This window comes from Heterocephalus glaber, unplaced genomic scaffold (genome assembly GCF_053883595.1).
Source record: "Heterocephalus glaber isolate CG9 unplaced genomic scaffold, H.glaber_assembly_v1.0 deba00001550, whole genome shotgun sequence".
Lineage (NCBI taxonomy): Eukaryota > Metazoa > Chordata > Mammalia > Rodentia > Bathyergidae > Heterocephalus > Heterocephalus glaber.
Window position 1 is genome coordinate 17265709 of NW_028258343.1, and position 19024 is coordinate 17284732.

Below are 19024 nucleotides of genomic sequence, written 5' to 3' on the forward strand. Positions count from 1 at the left end.
TTGGGTAGCTAAATATTTGGGGGTCTAATTTATTATTTCCTATTTATTTAAGAATTCATTTAGGCCAGTAATAAAACAAAAGCATTCATTTAGCCCTAGCAATAAAACAAAACCATTTATTGCTAAAACTTCCTTAATAATCTTCTGTAGTGTTGGATATGCTTACTTAAATTTTTTCTACCAAAATGAACTATAACATACAGTTTGCAACTTAGTTTTTCACATATAATTTAATGCTACGTATTTCTCCTAAGATATTGCCAAATTAAAAGAAGTGCTAGTGGTTACAGACTTACTTTGTTCTTTCAAGACTTGATCATATCATACAGTAAGTATGTACAATCAACTTTTTAGTATGGAAATTTTAACTGCTCACAAATTTTTTATTACAGATCATGTGTAATGAATATACTTATTTTATTTTATTGTCTCACACAATGTCTGTCACATTACAGATTACAATGAATGTTTCCCAAATTAAAATATAGCAACAGTAACATACAAAAAGGAACAAGAAGCAACTGCCCTGTCCAGTTGGACCAGTGTCTTGGCCAATGACGGTCTCCGTAGGGCTGAAAGTAGGGGAAAAAATACGAGAGCCAATGGACTCGAGAAAGATGGAGGCAAGTACGGACTGACTGCATCATTCGCGCATGTGACCAATGTGACGCCTATTATCATGTGGCTGAAGAAGTGTCCCCAGATTTCTCCAGGGCAAAATTATTGTTCTGACTCAACCACTGCTGCCTTTGCAAATTCGCTATGCATAGTCCACGGTAGTTGCGGAGAGGGTATTTATTCAATCATTTTAACAGTATGGGATTATGGATATTTGTTTCATGTTTTGTGCTTACTCTAGTAGTATCCTATTCACTTTATTGCAAAATTGTTCCAGCTTTAGTTACAGAGACCTTTTCCAAGTGGCTCCTATGCTTCTCTGAAGTCTATCACTGTTATATTTTATATAAAAGATAAATATTTAATAGTTGTTTAATTATAATTGCAATGAATTTTAAATAATTATTTAATTGTAAGTTTTAGTGGATTTAATTATTGTTAGTTTTGCTGCTGTTGAAGATGGTAGCAGTGGCAGCGGCGGTGGTGCGGGACCAAATTCGGCGTCTTCGTGTTTCCTGGCACTACACGACGTTCCAGGCTGTCTCCTGCATTTCTTTCCCCCTTCTTGGATGAGCTGCTTCTCCCAGGGGCCCTGGCTCCTTGTGTTAGAGAATGGCATCAGAAATTAGAAAAGGGTGTGTTCGTAACTCCTGGATGTCATTCCATCTAGGAAGCCTCAGCTACTAGATCAAGTGTCCATGGTTATATACTAACCCATGTTTCCACAACTATTTCTCTAAATTTCCATCTGTGTCTATATTAAACTGAAGACGAGTTTCTACTGACATCTGTGGCACCAACCTATTACAGTGTGGCCGTTCTCTGCTTCTCTCTTTGCTTGTCTGTAGCCCTCCCACCAGAAGGGAAAGCAGCGTATTTCCACCCTCCACTGTCCTTTTACTTAATGACTCAATGGTAGTGCAGGTGTAACGATTTCAGAACTGCAAACCCACACCTCCGAGCACACAACTGGAGTACAGCGCTCGTGTGCACAGCGCTCATGTGTAGGTCTTTTTGCCTTCAGCCTTGCACGCTATACCAAGTTCCACTGTCATTTTGGTCAGCATCTTTTCTTTGTACGCTTAATGAGGTTGTTGCGTAATTCTGTAACGTTACATTGTGCATTTCATTTGAGGAGAGATCCTCAAACTCGCAAGTGACTTTTGAAAATTTGAACACATTAAGGTTTATCCTCTGTGCTGTAACATTCACCGCACTATGTGACATACTCACAGGAAAACCATCACATTTGCCAGCCTGCTAGCCTCTGTTTCTTGCATCCAGTCCTCCCAAGTTCCTAGCCCATGACAGCTATTGGTCTGTTTACGGTCTATAAAATTTTCCTGTTAGAGGATGTCACATAAGTGGAATCATACAATATGTAAGCTTTTTATATGATTCTTTCATTTGATAATATTCACTTATATTGATTCATGTTTTTGTGCTACTTGATTCATGTTTTTGTGCTACTTGATAACTTATTCCTTTTTATGGCCAAATAGCATTTTATCACATGGACATACAATTTTTTTTATCTACTCACTATGACAGGATATATTGCTCACTCCCAGCTGCCGTTGAGTATAATAATGCTGCTGTAACCTCTCAGATGCAGATTTTGTGTGGGTGTAAGTTTCAACCATGAATGAAAGCTATTGTTTCACAACCTTGTCAACTATTTATGTTCTTTTTTTTCTTTTGACCAATTGACTGAGTAACTAATAGTATCTCATTATTATTTAATTTGCATTTCCTTAATAACAAATGATGCTAAACATTCTTCCATATGCTTACTTGCTATTTGTATATATTCCTTAGTGATTTGCCCAAGTAAATTTACTGTTTTCTAGTTGTTGAGTTTAAACGTTCTATGCATATTATGAAAATGTGTCCATCATTAGACACATCATTTGCAAATATTTTTCCTAAGTCTGTGACTGAACTCCTCCTTTTAAAAGTGTCTTTCAGGCTGGGAATTTAGCTCAGTGGTTTTGCCACCCGCTGGGCAAGCGCAAGGACCCAAGTTCGATCCCTGGTACCAAAAACAAAAAACAAACAAACAAAACAAAAGTGTCTTTGACATACAAATTTAAATCTTAAGCCACAGAACAAAAGTTTTAAGTCTTAATGAAGTCAAACATATACATGTTTTTCTTTCATGGACCACCTTCTTGGTATTACATCTATAGACTCATCACTATCCATAGGTCAGATAGATTTTCTCCTGACTTACTTTAGAAGTTTGATCTTTTTTTGTTTTGTTTATTTGCTTGTTCATTTGATTTTTGTCTTGTTTAGCCTTCTAGAAATGTATCCACTTTATTGATATTCTCAAATAATTAGCTTTAGTTTTTGTTTATTTAAATATTGGTTCCCCATTTCCAACTTTTATCATTTGTAATTTCATGTTTATTATTTCTATATCTAGCAAGTTTATAATAATAGATATGAGACAAATTGTATTCTCAGACAACAATGGAATTAAGCTAGATCCAATAACGGAAAGGTGACTGAAAAACCCCCCAAATATTTGGAGAGTCAATAATACATTTCTGAATAATAATAGGGTCAAAGAAAAAGTCTCACATTAAACTAAAATATGTTTTGAATGAATTCAAAATGAAAATACACCTAGTAAACATTGCTGAGATAGAGTATAAGTGATGCTTCAGAGGAAATTTATACCTTTAAATGCTGATACTAGAGAAGCGGTTAGAAAAGCTCTAAAATTTATAATATATGATCCTACTTCATAAGAATAAAGAAAATTGAGCAAATCATGTTTAAGTATAACTCTTTTTCATCTCTGAGATTTTCTATGATATTGTCAGGGGAAAAGACGTCTTCAAATCTCATTATTCGAAGAAACCATGAGCACTGAGGCACACACACAATTCCTGGTGACCCTTATCCCAGAGAAAATAGTTGTCATACCAGCGTCTAGAGGCATGGTTTTGTTGGATTCTTTCAGTCGTTCTGGCTTTTCCAGGTTTCTGGGAAGCCTGCCCTGAGGTTCCCGTGCAGAGTGGGTAGAGTGGGTAGGGAACTGTCCATGGGCCATCGGGCCAGCCCTGGGGTCACACTTGGAGCTGACTTCCACGTAGGGTGCAGGCAGCAGGCTGAGACTCTCGCCAGAGGCTTCCACCTGCAGTCTGCTCACCTGGATGTGCTCCGTGGAGGGCCTGAAAAGCCCACATGGAAGCAGAACTTGATTCATAGAACAGATGAAAGCACATCTTCTGCACTCCACTCCTCTTCTTTTATTTTATTATTCATTAAGTTTATTGGTACATTTTAGGTATACAATATGATGACATTCATCACTGCAATCTTGTACCTTTACATGATGTATCTTGGTTCTTATTTTTCCCCTGCCCCTGCCCTCCCTTCACCCCCTCCATCCCTCCCTATTTACAAAGACTTCCTTTCCATTTTTTTCTCTTCTCATGTTTATTCCTTTCCCTTCTTTCCTTTCCCCTGCCTCTCCCACTACCCCTACCCCTTTGGACCTTTTCTTCCTATTTCACATGATCTGCTATATATTCTGATCCCATTCCTCTTCTTTAAATTGTCCCAGAGTGGCGTGGCATGAGGGAAGAGACTGCTCTTGTTTTGCCTGGTTTCCCTCATAAACGTGTCAGCTCGGGCCGCAGTGCCACGCCCGCAGAGCTTCTCTTTCCCGTTGTACGTTACCCTGAATGAAGCCTCCAGAGACTGTTGGAAATCTCCGGCCCTGGCGAAAAGGCCACAGCCAGGCTAGGCAACTCCATGCCTCCAGACCTTGCAGAAGCGGAGCCTCAAGGACAGGAGGAGGAGGAGAGGACCCCGCTGGTACCTGGCTGTAGGTTTCTCTAAAGGGAGAGAGCTCGAGGGGAGATACCGAGATATAATCTGAATCCCAAGCAAACATTTTATAACTATGGTCCGCGTGGTACATTCGAAATAATTTAAAGTAGCCAGATGGTTTCAATAAATATTCTAGATCTACTTAAAACATATTACTCACACATAATAGCAAGGAAAATGACTGCATGTACATAGTTTATACTGTAAAATTCATTTAAAAACCTTCCGCTTGCATATAAATGTGATTTATATTCGATACATGAGTTCTTTAAATGTTACCACTCAGTCTGCTCATCGGCTCTTAACCTGGGTAGTTAACAACGGCTCCCACGCCCGTGCTCCGTGCAGGAACTGAAAATCAGACTAATTTTAACAAATTGGGGTAGCAGCCTGTGTTCGCTGGGGAAAAGGCTAAGTTCTCCACAAACTATGAAATCTTGTTACCTCAGGAGAAAATATTGTGTTCATTTTGCCTCCCCTCTCATGGTTTTACTTCCTTATTCATTATATTAAGATTTGAAAAACCTCATCCCATACTTGCAGATGTCTGAATATTAGACTCCCATGTAGAGAGCCTTGCAGGATGAATTCTCAAAAGATTTGTGGAAGCTCTTGACGACGTCTACATCTCCAAGGGAAAATTTATCTTTCATATATGCTATGACAAATTCTTTCTGCAATGTAAATGTACACTAAAAATCATTAAACAATATCACAATAAATATACTCATGAATATTCAAAGGTAGGTGTTCCATGTTTTCATAGGTAAAACTGTTGTCTTTCACATTAAAATTGTGCCACACTTCATAGAGATGATAAATGCTGGAATAGTTGTAAATCACACCTAGGTAAAAAGGGACCCATGTGGCCACACTATATCCAAGTGTTTGGTGGACCAGCTGGATATGTGGGCTCAGAACCAAGAAATCTGGCCGGCTGGGGCCCAAGGGCACCCTGCTACCTGTGCTGGCAGCAAAATGACAGCAGCTGGGCCAGGGATTTAGCTCAGTGGTTTCATGGCCTGCTGTGCGTAGCACAAGGACCCGAGTTCGATTCCTGATACCAAAAAAAAAAAGACAACAACTTCCAGCAAGAGCACATCTGGTAGTGGGCTTATTCTGTCATTTAACTGTGTCTTATCTCTGCCTCTCTCTCTCTCTCTTTTTTAAACATTTATTAGCACATGTTTGCAGTACATAATGATTACCCTCACTGTAGGGGTTAGCACATGGACACAACACATTTCAATTCCCTTCCCCCCCTTCCACCTGCTTTTATTTTTGCAGCATCAGATTCATTTATTTGTAAATGACCTTATAAAGTTAATCATCATATCTACAGATTGAAAACCAGACTAATAGACCAAAGAACATATAAAACATATAGCACAATTGTACTAAGTCAAGGTATACTTTTAGATACATTGTCCATGCTGAATTACAATACCTTTTTTTCACTCGCTTTTTTCCTATTATTGGTCTTTATTTTGTACATTGAGAATACTGAGTTTTTCATATAAGCGATTTTAAAGCTTGTGTGTCTGAGTTCCTTCACTTAACACTATGGTCTCAAGGCACATTCCTTTTTGTTTGTTTGTTTGTTGAGACTCGGTCTCATCATGTAGTCCAGTCTAGACTCAAACTCTGAGTGATCCTCCTGCCTCAGCCTCCCAAGTGCTGTGATTACAGGCATGAGCCACCATCCCTGGCTTCAAGGTACATTCTTAAAACTACCTAATTGTTTTCAAAAACACAGGCTCACGTATCACAATATTTGTTGCAAACTTTGACATCTAGTTCATTTTACATTGTATCCGACAGCAAATAGCTACTTTCTGCAAAAAATTATACCATTTCTTTTTCAATTTTAAAATGATTACAACATCAGCACAAAAAATGCTGGGTTTTAAAAATATTAATTGGGATCCTCTTTAAATGAGTACTATTATCTTTTGGCCCATAAATTATATAAATATGTGATCCTAAATATATTTTCAGCTTGTGTACCTTTTTAAAAATAAAAAAATAAAACTCCCTCATATAGTAAATAGAATGAAATATATATATATATATATATATATGTATATTTGAAATTCTCTAGGTCATCACTAGATGGTACTATGTAACATATTCACTATAAGTTATTAATGCTTGTTTTGCTATTCTCTCCTTCAGGCTCTTTCTAACTAGTGTTTTGGTTTGTTTGTTTGTTTGTTTGTTTGTTTTTGGTACCAGGGATTGAACTTGGGACCTTGAGTTTTCGAGGCAGGTGGCAGAACCACTGAGCTAAATCCCCAGGCCTCTGAATAGTTTCATAATGACTACAAGTCTAATTACAGCTACTGCTACTGGACTTGTATAGGCCTTGATGGAAGAGGGTTGTGTGAGCTGAGCGGCCTCGGGCAAGCCACCTCCTCCTCCCAGCCCTATTTCTTCATCTCCAAAGCCAGCAGAATACACTTGACTTTGATTCTCCTGCAGAATCCCGGATCTCAGCCAAGCACACTGAGTGGGGTGAGAACCTAGAAAACGTGATTTGGTGGCCTCTCCCTGGGGTTTTTCAATAGAACTTAGGAAGAGTTACCTCGTTCCTCTGGTAGAAGGAGAAGTGAGTGGGTTGCAGGTTCTGGGGAAGCAAGGCAGGAAGCTTGTCTGGGGTAGGAAAGGAGAGCACAGTCGCAGAGCAGGGAGGAGCAGAGAGGGCAGGCTGAGGTGGAGTCCTGGCAGTGTCCCTGCCCAGCTGCTCCGGAAGCCCACAGTAGCACTGCCCTTCCAACAGCGGACCATCCATGCCCCTTCTCCCGTATCTGATAGCATGGTGTCCTTCCAGCAATAGCTCTTTTGCCCCAGCTGGTTTGCTTTGGGTTACAGTTATTTTAACCAAAGAAATTCTTACTGTGACTGTTAATCACGATAGGTCAATTGGACTAGACTAGGAGACATGGAGCAGGTTGTGGCCTGGACGGAGTGGAGGGAAAGAAGAAGGCAGTTGGCCCACACTTGAAGAGCTCCATTCTACTTCAGCAGGTGGCACCTTGTGCTGCCCTCACTATGGACACTGGAATCCAGGCTCCGAGGCCTTACGGTGCACTCAGAGCAGTGACTCTCGGGAGGTCTGCGGCTGGTGCTGTGTCCTTGGTCCCTTTTGTTTCATGGATTCTCCCTTCTCGCACTGAGCAGCTACTGGATCCTCCAGTTCTCCAGCACATGGAAGGCCAAAGGGGTCTGTTGCTCTAGGAAACCCTAACCGATGCATTTACTAATACCAGCAGTCTCTCACTCTGTCCACTCAGTGAGTAAGAGCAATGTAAGTCATTCCCACTGTACGTTGGACAAGTTTAATTCCCATCATATGTAGTAATACCAAAAGAGGACAAATGCAAAAAAGGGAAAAGACAAAATAAAGAGAATCAGTGCAAACCTTGTGGCTCATTAGGACTAAGGAAAATCTTGAAGGGATATATATGCTCAGAATGCCAAGCACTTCCCAAATGGTTATTACCCTTGAAAAAGCATCACTTCAAACCTAAAAGTCTAGGTGGCTCAGCCGTCAGAGATATTCTACTATTGAGGATTTCAGTAGCCTGTGAGTGGTTTGTCTTTATTTCATTAATTTATAAAATTCCAAATTTGAAAAGTTTAAATTAATAAGGTAAACATACATCTCTAAATTATGTAAATCCTCAGAAAATCAAGACAAAATGTCAAAATCTTCTATGGGTTCCAGTCCAGTGCAAAACATCAAAGCAGTAAACCAATTTAGATCTTCTCTTCCTCTCTCTCTCTCTCTCTCTCATCTTGAGAAACCATTATGCCAGTGTACTATCTATGAAGGCAGAGTCCTAAGATGGGGAGATAGCTCCAGGGATGGGCAAAAGAGGACCTGGGGACTCAACTGTTAGTTTTGTGCCTCTTTGAAATCCAACAGGAATATACCCTGAGCTGATTTGCAGCTGTGAGGAAATTCTCTGCTGAGGAGCATGCAGATCAAATTACTGCTGCCTGCCATGTGGAGGAGTACTATAAAACAGGAAAAGTAAAATCCTGGTTTGAAAAGGACAGTCTTTTATATACATTAAGGTACTGTGTTCATTCACCTTTTCCTAAGTCTTTGCAAAACAAACACTACTGGGAGTCCAAAAGAATTTTTAAAATATCCCTTCAGGTGTATGATTTCCACCTGGCCTGTGGTTGAGCAGTGAGAGTAGTGAGAAAAGGTCTTCTATTAGGGATTTCTCTTGTGTATGGAACAGAAATGGTCTCCTCACTGACTGGTGTGGTATGTGAAAGAGAAGATCCTAAGACTTGGAATGAAATAACCAGAAACACGTTTCCACTAACTGACACTGGAAAACTACAGAAGAGAACTAACCACTCCATCACAGACTCTATTGATTGCAATTTGGTCTCTTTCCTCTGTTTGTTCCACATTTCTCAAGCCCTTTGCATGAATTCAGCTTCCCACCCACAATACTCTCATTTAGTTAAAAACACTCATAATTTGCAATGCCTTACACCCAGAATCTGGGACATGTATCAAAATATAGGATGTGGCTTTACAAGTTCCTAACCACCTATGTAAAAAAAAAAAATAAGCTGTTCACCTGTAAAAAAAAAAATCATATAATTTAAATATGCAAAACATTGCGGATAGATACTCTCTTATGCACAAAGATTAATGAATAGGTACAGAAGTAAAGCACAGCTGTAGCTATGAGCAAGATACCACTATGGTCAAGCAGGTACTAATACATACTCAGAGTCCAGTGAGTAGTATTCACTCTCTGCTGCTGGGATGTACAAGTTTTTAAAATGCATTAACAAAAAAATCAAAACACCAGAATTAAAGTGGGAAAAGATCAGTGCCCACCAAGGGAATTAAATAGATCAACCCCATAGTTGTCTCAAGGCCAGCATGAGTTACTATTCCATGCTGCTTTCCCTAACTAATGTCCCTCAGGTAATGTCCACATCATCTACATAGCAATATGTGTATGTTTGCTTAGATGTATAAGTTACATTCTAAATTACAATTTAAAAGTAGATTCTTCATCTTACATAATTTCTTTTTTAAAAAATTCTTTTATTGGTCCATTTTAGGTATACAATACGTTTACGTTTATCATTGGGTGCTTGTACCTGTACATGATGGATCTTGGTTCTTATTTTTTTCCCCATTACCTGTGCACCCTTCACTCCCTCCGCCCTTCCTTATTTACATAGATTTTGTTTCCATTTTTTTTCTTTGGAACTTTATAGAGACTAACTCTTGTGAGAAAAGTTACAAAACATTCTCAGATGTTGTCAAATGTCTTACATCACTTATAAAATGCCTTTAAGAAAGAGAGATGGGGCAGGGAGACTTTCTAAAAGCCCAGAAAATGTCTTTCTTTCAGATATATACCTTCTCCAGCCAAATATAGGTGTTCACTAAGTGTTTAAGAGAATTAGTTGAGTACAAATTTTAGTTGTGAGACTTGAAGCCAGGCGATTGCACTACTACGACTTATTATGTACAACTTCAATCGTGAAATGTAGGATGTCAAGATTCCTATTATCAGGCATTCCATGATATGTTAGTTTATTCTCACATGTTTCTGATTGAAAGCACTGGTGAAGACTGATTTTTTTAAAATTAATTTTTGTTTTTGTTTCTGTTTTGTTTCTTTGGAAATGGGGACCAAACTCGGGATCTTGCATTTGCTAGGCAGGTGCCTGTGCTAAATCCCTGGCCCCTTTAATTAATTTTTATTGCTACACTTCTGCAGTACACAAAGATTACATTCATTGTAGGAAATCTGTGCATGTACATAACACACCTCAATCTCTCTATTCCTCTTTTATTTTACCAGCATCAGATTCATTTATTTATCTTCTTAGTCCTTATGGAGTTAATTATCATATATACAGAGTCATAACCACACTAAAAGCTGAAAGACATAGAAAACACATAAGACAATCTACTAATTCAAGGTACACTTTTAGACACATTGTCCGTTCTGGATTACAACAGTGTTTTCCCCTCTTTCTTCCTATTATCTGTCTTTTATTGATTTTTCTATGTCCCTTCAATGGGAGTGAAACTTAAACTGTGTTTTTGCAATTCTGCAGTTTACTAATCTGGTGCTGTAACTTAGACATTAGTATATTTGCTCTCAAACTAAACAATAAACCCTGGCTATGTCACATGTCAGTAGGTTATAATGAAGAGTTTTTTAAATGTGTAGAAACATCAATTTTAAAATATTCTACAAACATAGCATATTTTATTTAATGCAAAAATGTGCTTTTATGGTCCTTCAATCCTCTGGTAAGATACACTTGTTTAAAATGGTAAGATACTCTTGTTAGACATCTAACATGTCTAACATCGATATGTTGCTTTCCTAATTTTGGTTTTCACATTTCTAATGGATGTGTGTATGTCTGGGTTTGCTCTCAAAATATTCTGTAGTGTTTTGATGTCTCACTCCATCAGTGATGTTCTAAGTATGAGTTTTGCCTTTTAAAGATGGTGAGGTTGACAAACTATGATAAAACAAGAACTGTGCAGTGCTGACATCTCACTTTCAGTCAGGCACTTTGTAGTTATTGAAACACTGAGATTACCATAATAATGAAAATGGATGTATCACTTTAGTATACTTTATAATGCAAAAGGAAAAGAAAATGCCAAAAATAGCAAGGAAAATCCTCCAAGTGAAGAAAATTAATTTATACACTCCAAAGTGCTCAAAATACATAAAATGTAATTAATGTAACAGTAGATTCAGGAAATATTCCGCAAAATTCTCTTTGCCCTTTTTCCTTTTTTATATTTCATTTCCATAACAATTTTATATTCCATCTTTTCAAAAAAAAAATCTAAAAGGTTTTTCACATTCTTCATTTCTAAAAGAAGTTTAAAATAAGAACAAATGTGTTATCTTTCTATTACTATGACAAAATTTCTGAGGTAATCAACTGAAAAGGAAGAAAAGTTTATTTTGCTTCATGTTTTCTGAGGCTTTAGTTCCTGGTCACTTGGCCCTGTTATTTTTGGGGACAGACAAGATCCAAACTATAGCTAGCAAATGGAATTAGAGCCTACAGGAGCATTCAATTAATGTGGTAGAAGCAAAAACCAACTAACTGTAGTTTTTCTACATATCAATAAATAATTAGAAAATAAACTTATATGTACACTTTTACAATTGAAGCATATTTTGGAATTCGTGCCTGAAAAGAAAAGTGAAAGAAAAATGCAACATGATAATGCCAGCAACAATAAAAATTTAAAACAAAATCTCTGAAACATTACTATATAACATTTTTTAAAAATTAAAGTCAATAGATTCTGTTCCTATGAAAAAAATCTCTAATTTTATAAAAACATTGTTTTTCAAATAAATACACAAAATCAGATAAACACAATAGGACTTTAATGAATCTAGACAAGCTAACTGTAAAATTTGCCTAAAATAGAAAGTAGAAATAATGGACAAGAAAAGATTTAAATAAATAAGAAAGGATATGCCTTACCACATATCAACATTGTATGTATTTCATGGTAATTTAAAAATCATAAATTAGCATATGAATAGAACAGTACATAGCCAAAGTGATTCATGTTAATATTGAAATTTAGAATATTTTTTAAAATTATGTAATTGTTCAGAGCATGCATTTTGGAGTCAGTATGTCTGGGTTCAGATTTCACTCTGATTTCAGATTTCTAATTGGCTGTGTTACCTTAGGAAAATTAATCTCATGACATAACCTGAATTTCTACATGTGTAACATGGGGATAATAATAGTACTTACCTATTAATAGTACAAAATTATTAATTTTTATTTAAATGAACTAAGTTAGATGCAAGACCTAATGGCTATAAATATAATAAATAAAATATGTCCACATATAAATTTGAATTTTGTTCACAGCAACATAAAGAAACCAAGAAATGAAAAACAATGTGGAAAAAATGTTTATGAATAGAATATAGAAAAATAAATTTTCCAGGGTATCAAAAAGCTTCAAATATCAATAAATAAAATTGAATCTACTAGAAAAATAAGTAAGAGATATGGAGATGTATTCCTAAAATAAATGATATAAGATGCTTAGTATAAATAATAATCAGGGAAGTATGTACCAAATAAAATTATGTTTCATTTTTAATCTAATATACTAGTTGCAATTAAAAAGATACCTACTGAGACAAAAAAGGAAAAATCAAGCCCTTTTGCACTGTTAATAGGAAAATGAGTTAACAAAGACACTTTAGAAAGTGAAAGGGAAAATCTTTACAAAGTCAAAGCAGAATGTGCTTCAATCAGGAATTCACTTTTGAATATTTCACAGAAGAACAGAAGTATACAAATGTATGCAAAATTTGATTTTTATATTATCATTTGTAATAAAAAAGTTATGAACAATATAAATATCTTAAATATGTTGGTATATTCATAAAGCGACATGTTTAGCAGCAACTGAGAAACAAGACAGATCTATATGAAGCATAAGGAAAAGTATACAATTCATATTTTTAAGGTTAGAGGGCCAGGGATTTAGCTCAGTGGTTTCGCCACCTGCTACACAAGCTCAAGGACCCGAGTTCAATCCCAGGCACACAAAAAAAAGATCCTTTAAGGTTAGACTTCTTTGCAGCCAATTATATAAATGTTTTTGTTCTCTCTCACAAAGCTGAGCCTCGCTGACTTCTTCACTGTTTCCCGTAACCAAGGAATGTTACCCTAACCTGACCACACCAAACAATTGAGTGTTGACTCATTTTTCACTCCAAGTCTAATCTGCAGGCAAAAAATTAAGATTGTGTAGTATAATCCCTGTTTTTACAAGCACATAGTTATGATGCTTCATAACTGCTCTGAAAATTTTGGTCCTATTAAAATTGTGACAGGTTTATAATGCACTAATCCAACTTTTTATGAGCCCTCAGCCCACCTTCTTTCCTTTCAGACTTTGTCCTGTGAGGATGTGGTACTTTCAACCAAGGCAACAATCCTGCTACCAGAAGTGGTAAAACCAAAAAAGTATGAAAGCCGGAGAATTGAAGTCTTCACAGTTTTGAGCTATAAAATTAACCATTTCTGGCATTTTCTAGCTCTGGAAATCTACAGGTAGATGGATTGTAACTAATACATATGCAGCCACACCCAAAATAAATCAGTCTCCTGCAAAGTCTCATGTCATGGGCAAAATGTAGATGAATTTCCCGCCAAAGTGTGTAAGTGTGACACACACAACCCCGAGTCCAAATGCCAGCAGAGGCCTTGTTTCCAGCTGCTACCTCCTGCTCCTGACTTTTGCTCTTCACAGTCTATCATCATTCTGCTCTTCTAAGCTCCAACCAGAATCACCTATCAGCTCTGCTCTCTGCCTTCCAAGGCATCTCTAGTCCACATCTCCAAACCTTTCCAAACTCCTCCAGTAAACAAAACCCAGAGCCTTCTAAACTCCATGGTCAGGTATAGTCACGGCAACAACCCCACATCTGTAACGGATTTCATTGTGTGTCAGGTTTCCCATTGCTGAGACAAAATACCCACCACCCACAACTAAAAGGAGTAGAGGTTTAATATGGTTCACAGTTTCAGGAGATTCAGTTCATGGTCAGCGGGCTCCAAGGCAGACACCTGGCAGAAGGGTGTGGTGAAGCTAAGCTGCCTAGTTTATGGCAACCAGGAAGCAGAGCAGGGAAGCAGTGGCAGAGTGGCAGAGGCTGGGTCACCAGACCTAGACTTAACACCACAACTCTGTGACCTACCCGGACACCTAGGAGTGTGCTCCACCATCCCAAAGCTAATGGAGTCGAAACTCTACCTTAACTGTCACACTTGGTAACATAGCCTTAAATTTTCTTTGGAAGCCCGTGACTTTGGGACTTCCCTTTGGAAGACCTGTCCACGAGGATTGGTGACATTTTGTCCTGACACTTGAACAACTGACACATGGCCCAAATCTAGTAGTACATGACCTAGATCCAATTGTACATACCCATCATCACTGCAGGGATGGACTCAAGACCTAGTGGAACAGTGAGAGCAGTGTCTGGAATTTCACTCGAGCTACTAAGAAACAGATTTCTTGGTTTTCCTGGGAGTATAGAAAGTTCCTTGCAAATGATGAGCTTGCCTAAGACTGAAGCCATCACAAAGGAAAGGAAAAATATAGCAATAAAAGGCAAACTCTACATAAGCTCTGAGCCCTGATATCCAACTATACCACTTGTTCCTGAAGCCACTTCTATTATTGAATTACTTTTTTCCTGCCTCCAGAAACAATTGCTAATGTGAATTTTATAATCATTTCCTTGCTTTTTTTATAGTTTAATTTCTATACATATGTCCCTGGTAATGCATTGCTTAATTTTACAGGTTTTAATCTTACATATGTAAATGGAAGATGTATTGTGTTATTTACTTCTTTTGCTTAGCACTATATGTTTGAGAACCACTTTATGTTGTTTATAGCTCTAGTTTATTATTTTCACTATTCTACAGTCATACATTGGATGAATATATTTCAATTATTATTCATGTAAGGCTTTTGATATTACATATGTTTCTAGAAGCACACAACTTGGTGAACATATGATAAATTCTATCCTCATAACTACAGGTCCCACACTGCAGAAACTGATGCCTTCAATATTTCTTCATAACACTACACAATTTTTCAAAGTGATTGTGTTGATTTAAAATCTTACCAGCCCCACAAAACTTCCTGACACTCTGTATCTATCTCAACATTTAGTTTTATCAGACTGTTTTGTCATTTTTTAAAGTATGGTGAAAGTGACATTTAAAATGTATTCTTCTAATATTTCTTTAAGTTTTATAATTTTACTTTCCAGTTTGAGTCACGATTCTATTGTCAAGTGATTTTTATGATAATATACAGTGAACCAATTCCTTTTTTGACAACCATTAGTCTTAGCAACATTTATTGAATCATCCATCTTTTCATGATCATTTTTAATGCTACTCCTATTATGATAAATGCTTAAGAAGTTCCTCTATCTCTAAGCCAATAAAGTACTAATTCTAAAATGCAAATATTGTAGTTTATCAACATCTGGCAGAGTAAGTCAACATACTTTGCACCATTTCATGATTATTGTTGGCCCTTGACATTTACACATAAAACTAAAAATCAAACACAAAATTTTTTTAAATAAGCTTATAGGATCTTTGACAAAATTCTTTGAATCTAAAAATCAATTAGGGAAAAAGGGACATGTTTGGAATATTGAGTCCAATACAGCATCTAAAATAAGCAATTTCACCTTCATTCCATTTCTGAAACTTTTTTTTCATTGTTTTCCTGTATAATCTTTGGTCCAATAGTAAATAAAAGCAGTGCTAGTAAGTTTCCATGTCTTAGTTCTCATTTTAAATAGTACATTTTTATTCAATAATCAAGTATCCTGCTAGTTATGGATAATTTTTGTAAATATACTAAATGAAGAAAAAGTTTTCATTTATTCCTCATATAGTTATTACCAATTGTCACTTTTTATCCAATATTGTACCAGAGGTCCTAGCTATGAAACAAGAAAAATAAATTTCAGACAAAAGGATTGGAAAAGAGAAAATTAGTACCATTATTTTCACATGATATAATCATCTATTTCAGAGCAAATTATTCTGCAGAAAATTATTGGAAATAATAAAAGAACAAAGCAACATGTACTCATTTAAGTTAATTCCCTAGAAGTCTATTTTGATTCCATACACTAGCAAAAGCAATGAGCAAAGAGCCATGAAAATAAGACATCTCTGAAAATAACATAAAAATAGCAAATACCTGGGAACAAATCTAGCAAAAACTGCACAAGATTTCCGGGGGGAGGGGGTTCATTTATGGAAATTCATAAATGCAATCTAATTAAATCAAAAGCTATTCCATGCTAATTTATTGGTAAATTTAATACTATACAAATGATAGTTTCTCCAATTCCTTAACATGCAATTTCAAGAAAAATACTGACAAAGAAAATTCAGTGCCAATATTGGAAGAAATAAGTCAAAATTCAGGTATTTCTGAAAGTAGAATTTAGAATGATCACTGTGTATGAAAGACAGGAGGTCAGAGCTGGGCAGGGTGGTGAAAGTCTGTAATCCCAGCACTCAGGGAAGCCGAGGAAGGACTGCAAGTTCGAGCCCAGACTGGGCTGCATAGCAAGGTAGTGAGACTGTTTGAAAACTTAAAAATTTAAAAAGGCTGGGGTGCAGCTCAGTGCAAAGGCCCTGAGCTGAATACCCGGGAAAGAAAGAAAAGTGGGAGGGAGGGAGGAGGGAGGGATCTGTAAAGGGTATACTGTTGCTTATTGTGCTGGGTATCTTGTATTTGATTCATTTTTAATTTTTACTTTTGTAGTTTCTCCTTTACTAGTGCTATATGTTCGTAATACATAATAATTGCACTTATCTTAGGGAAGTATATCATATATATCTATAAAGTCATATACTGTGTATGTGATGTTTAGATAGACTTCTCAAACCAGTGGGATAGTCTGGATGGGCTGCCACAGTGGCTTCGCCATGCTGTGGATTTCACTGAACCAGACAATGGAGGCTCCAAGCAGGGGATCAGAGGGAAAGAGCAAGCTGAAGTAGTGGTAAACGTTGTTCTGAATCTCTCACAGTAAGCTGATCTTGGGCTGGAAATCATGGTTTTGCTCAAGGCAATACGCTTTGCACTTATCTATTTCCAGGTTGCAGCAATGCTCTGACACCCTCATTGTCTTCAAGTTATTGTCAATGGGGCTATCTTTTCTGACCAAATATGGTGACTGAGCTCCCTGTTATTTAATCCCAGTTTATTGAGGTACCCATTCGGATTTTTCCTGAATTTGCTCCACATCTTGTGAACAGTCCCTGTGTAAGTAGATCCTCTCCAACTCATGTTAAATAAAGTATATTGTTTATTTCCTTTAATGACCCTGAGCAATCACCTGAATAATAACAATAAATATCATTGTGTGAAGAATGAATTAAGTCAAGGTAACCTAGTGCACGGTCAGGTTCAGAGTACCTTGACCTTTACACAGTATATTCTATTATCCAAAGCTTGAGTAACTACACATTGAATTAAAATATCATTAATATTTAAGAACTGTAACAAGAAATGCAAGCTATCAGAATATTAAGTATGGGTGGCTGTTTGCTTAATTTTCTCTAACTAGATCTCTGCATCTTCTTAATATTGAATGTATAATATAACATTTGTCATATCCTTTGGTGGTGAGATCTTGCTAGCTTATGGCAATGCAGAGGACCTTCGACATTAGTTTTCAGATGAGAAAACTAGAAACGTAAAACTTTACTAAAATCTCTCAGTGACATACAGAGCAACTTGCTATGCTAACCGTATTTGTCTGATGAAAGTCACTGTGTATTGCTCATTTTAAGGCACAATAATTATTGATGAATACTGAGAGCTACAAGAGAATCCAGAGTAGTGAGATAGTTAATAAGATACTTAGCTAGAAATTTCAATGACTCTGAGGTATTAAGTTAGAAAACGTAATGGTGAGCCTAAATTTGTGCAGCATTTACATAAGTCCCAACTTGCTAAACATTTCCACTAGGATTAAGAGAAGGTTGAAAATAAGAACAAGTAGAAGTCAGGCATTCAACAGTATTTTGGCTATAATGAATGGCTAGACATAGGCTTGAGTTATGAATACTGAATATTCATGAGCATTTACAGAAGTAATGCAATAGAAGTTTTGATTATGCAAGACTCACCTGCAAATGTACACAACCCCAAGGACATTACTAATTAAAGCTTCCATGGTAAAGTAGCAATCTTTCTCATTCACAAAGCAGCCTTAATCCAATACGAATTTAACCAAAAGTTTTGAATCATAATGTTAAACTATAATGTGTACATTTATTTTAAGAGCTCATGTAATAGTCTTATTGAGATGCTTGAAGTTAGGCTAAGCCCTAAGGGTAATATGGTTTGGGTAGCTTGCTCAAAGTTAAAAACGTGAATCATGCTGTTTAAAACCCAAGGGGTCTATGATTCATTACCCAGAGTATAAGCCAGAGAGCAAATGTGGTGTGTGACTGCATCCCATGGCAGTGAAGGTCAGGATAGTGGCACCTGGCCAACCTAAATCACTCTTGAAAAACAGAAAGTGGCTCCAAAGATGTCAGCTTTTTTCTACAGTGACTCTACCAGTCAATATCTGTGTACACATCAGCTTCTATGTGTCTGACCCTCTCCTGGAGATAAAGGACAGAAGAATATTACCTTAAGATATTACTATCTGGATAGACAATTATAAACAAATTCAACACAAATCAAATGTTTCTATCAGAGTGACATTAATTTTATAGAAATAAGGGAATGGCAAAATTTGATTAAATTAATGTAATAATATTGATAAAAATACTAATAGTAAAAATGATAAGTAATATTTGTTGACAGCTGATGGTACCAGACACTATAATTGTCACTTATCAGTGGTTATAATTACTAAGTCCTAGCCACTATGTTAAGATCTACACTCATCATTTCTTAATAATAATCACATGAATTAGA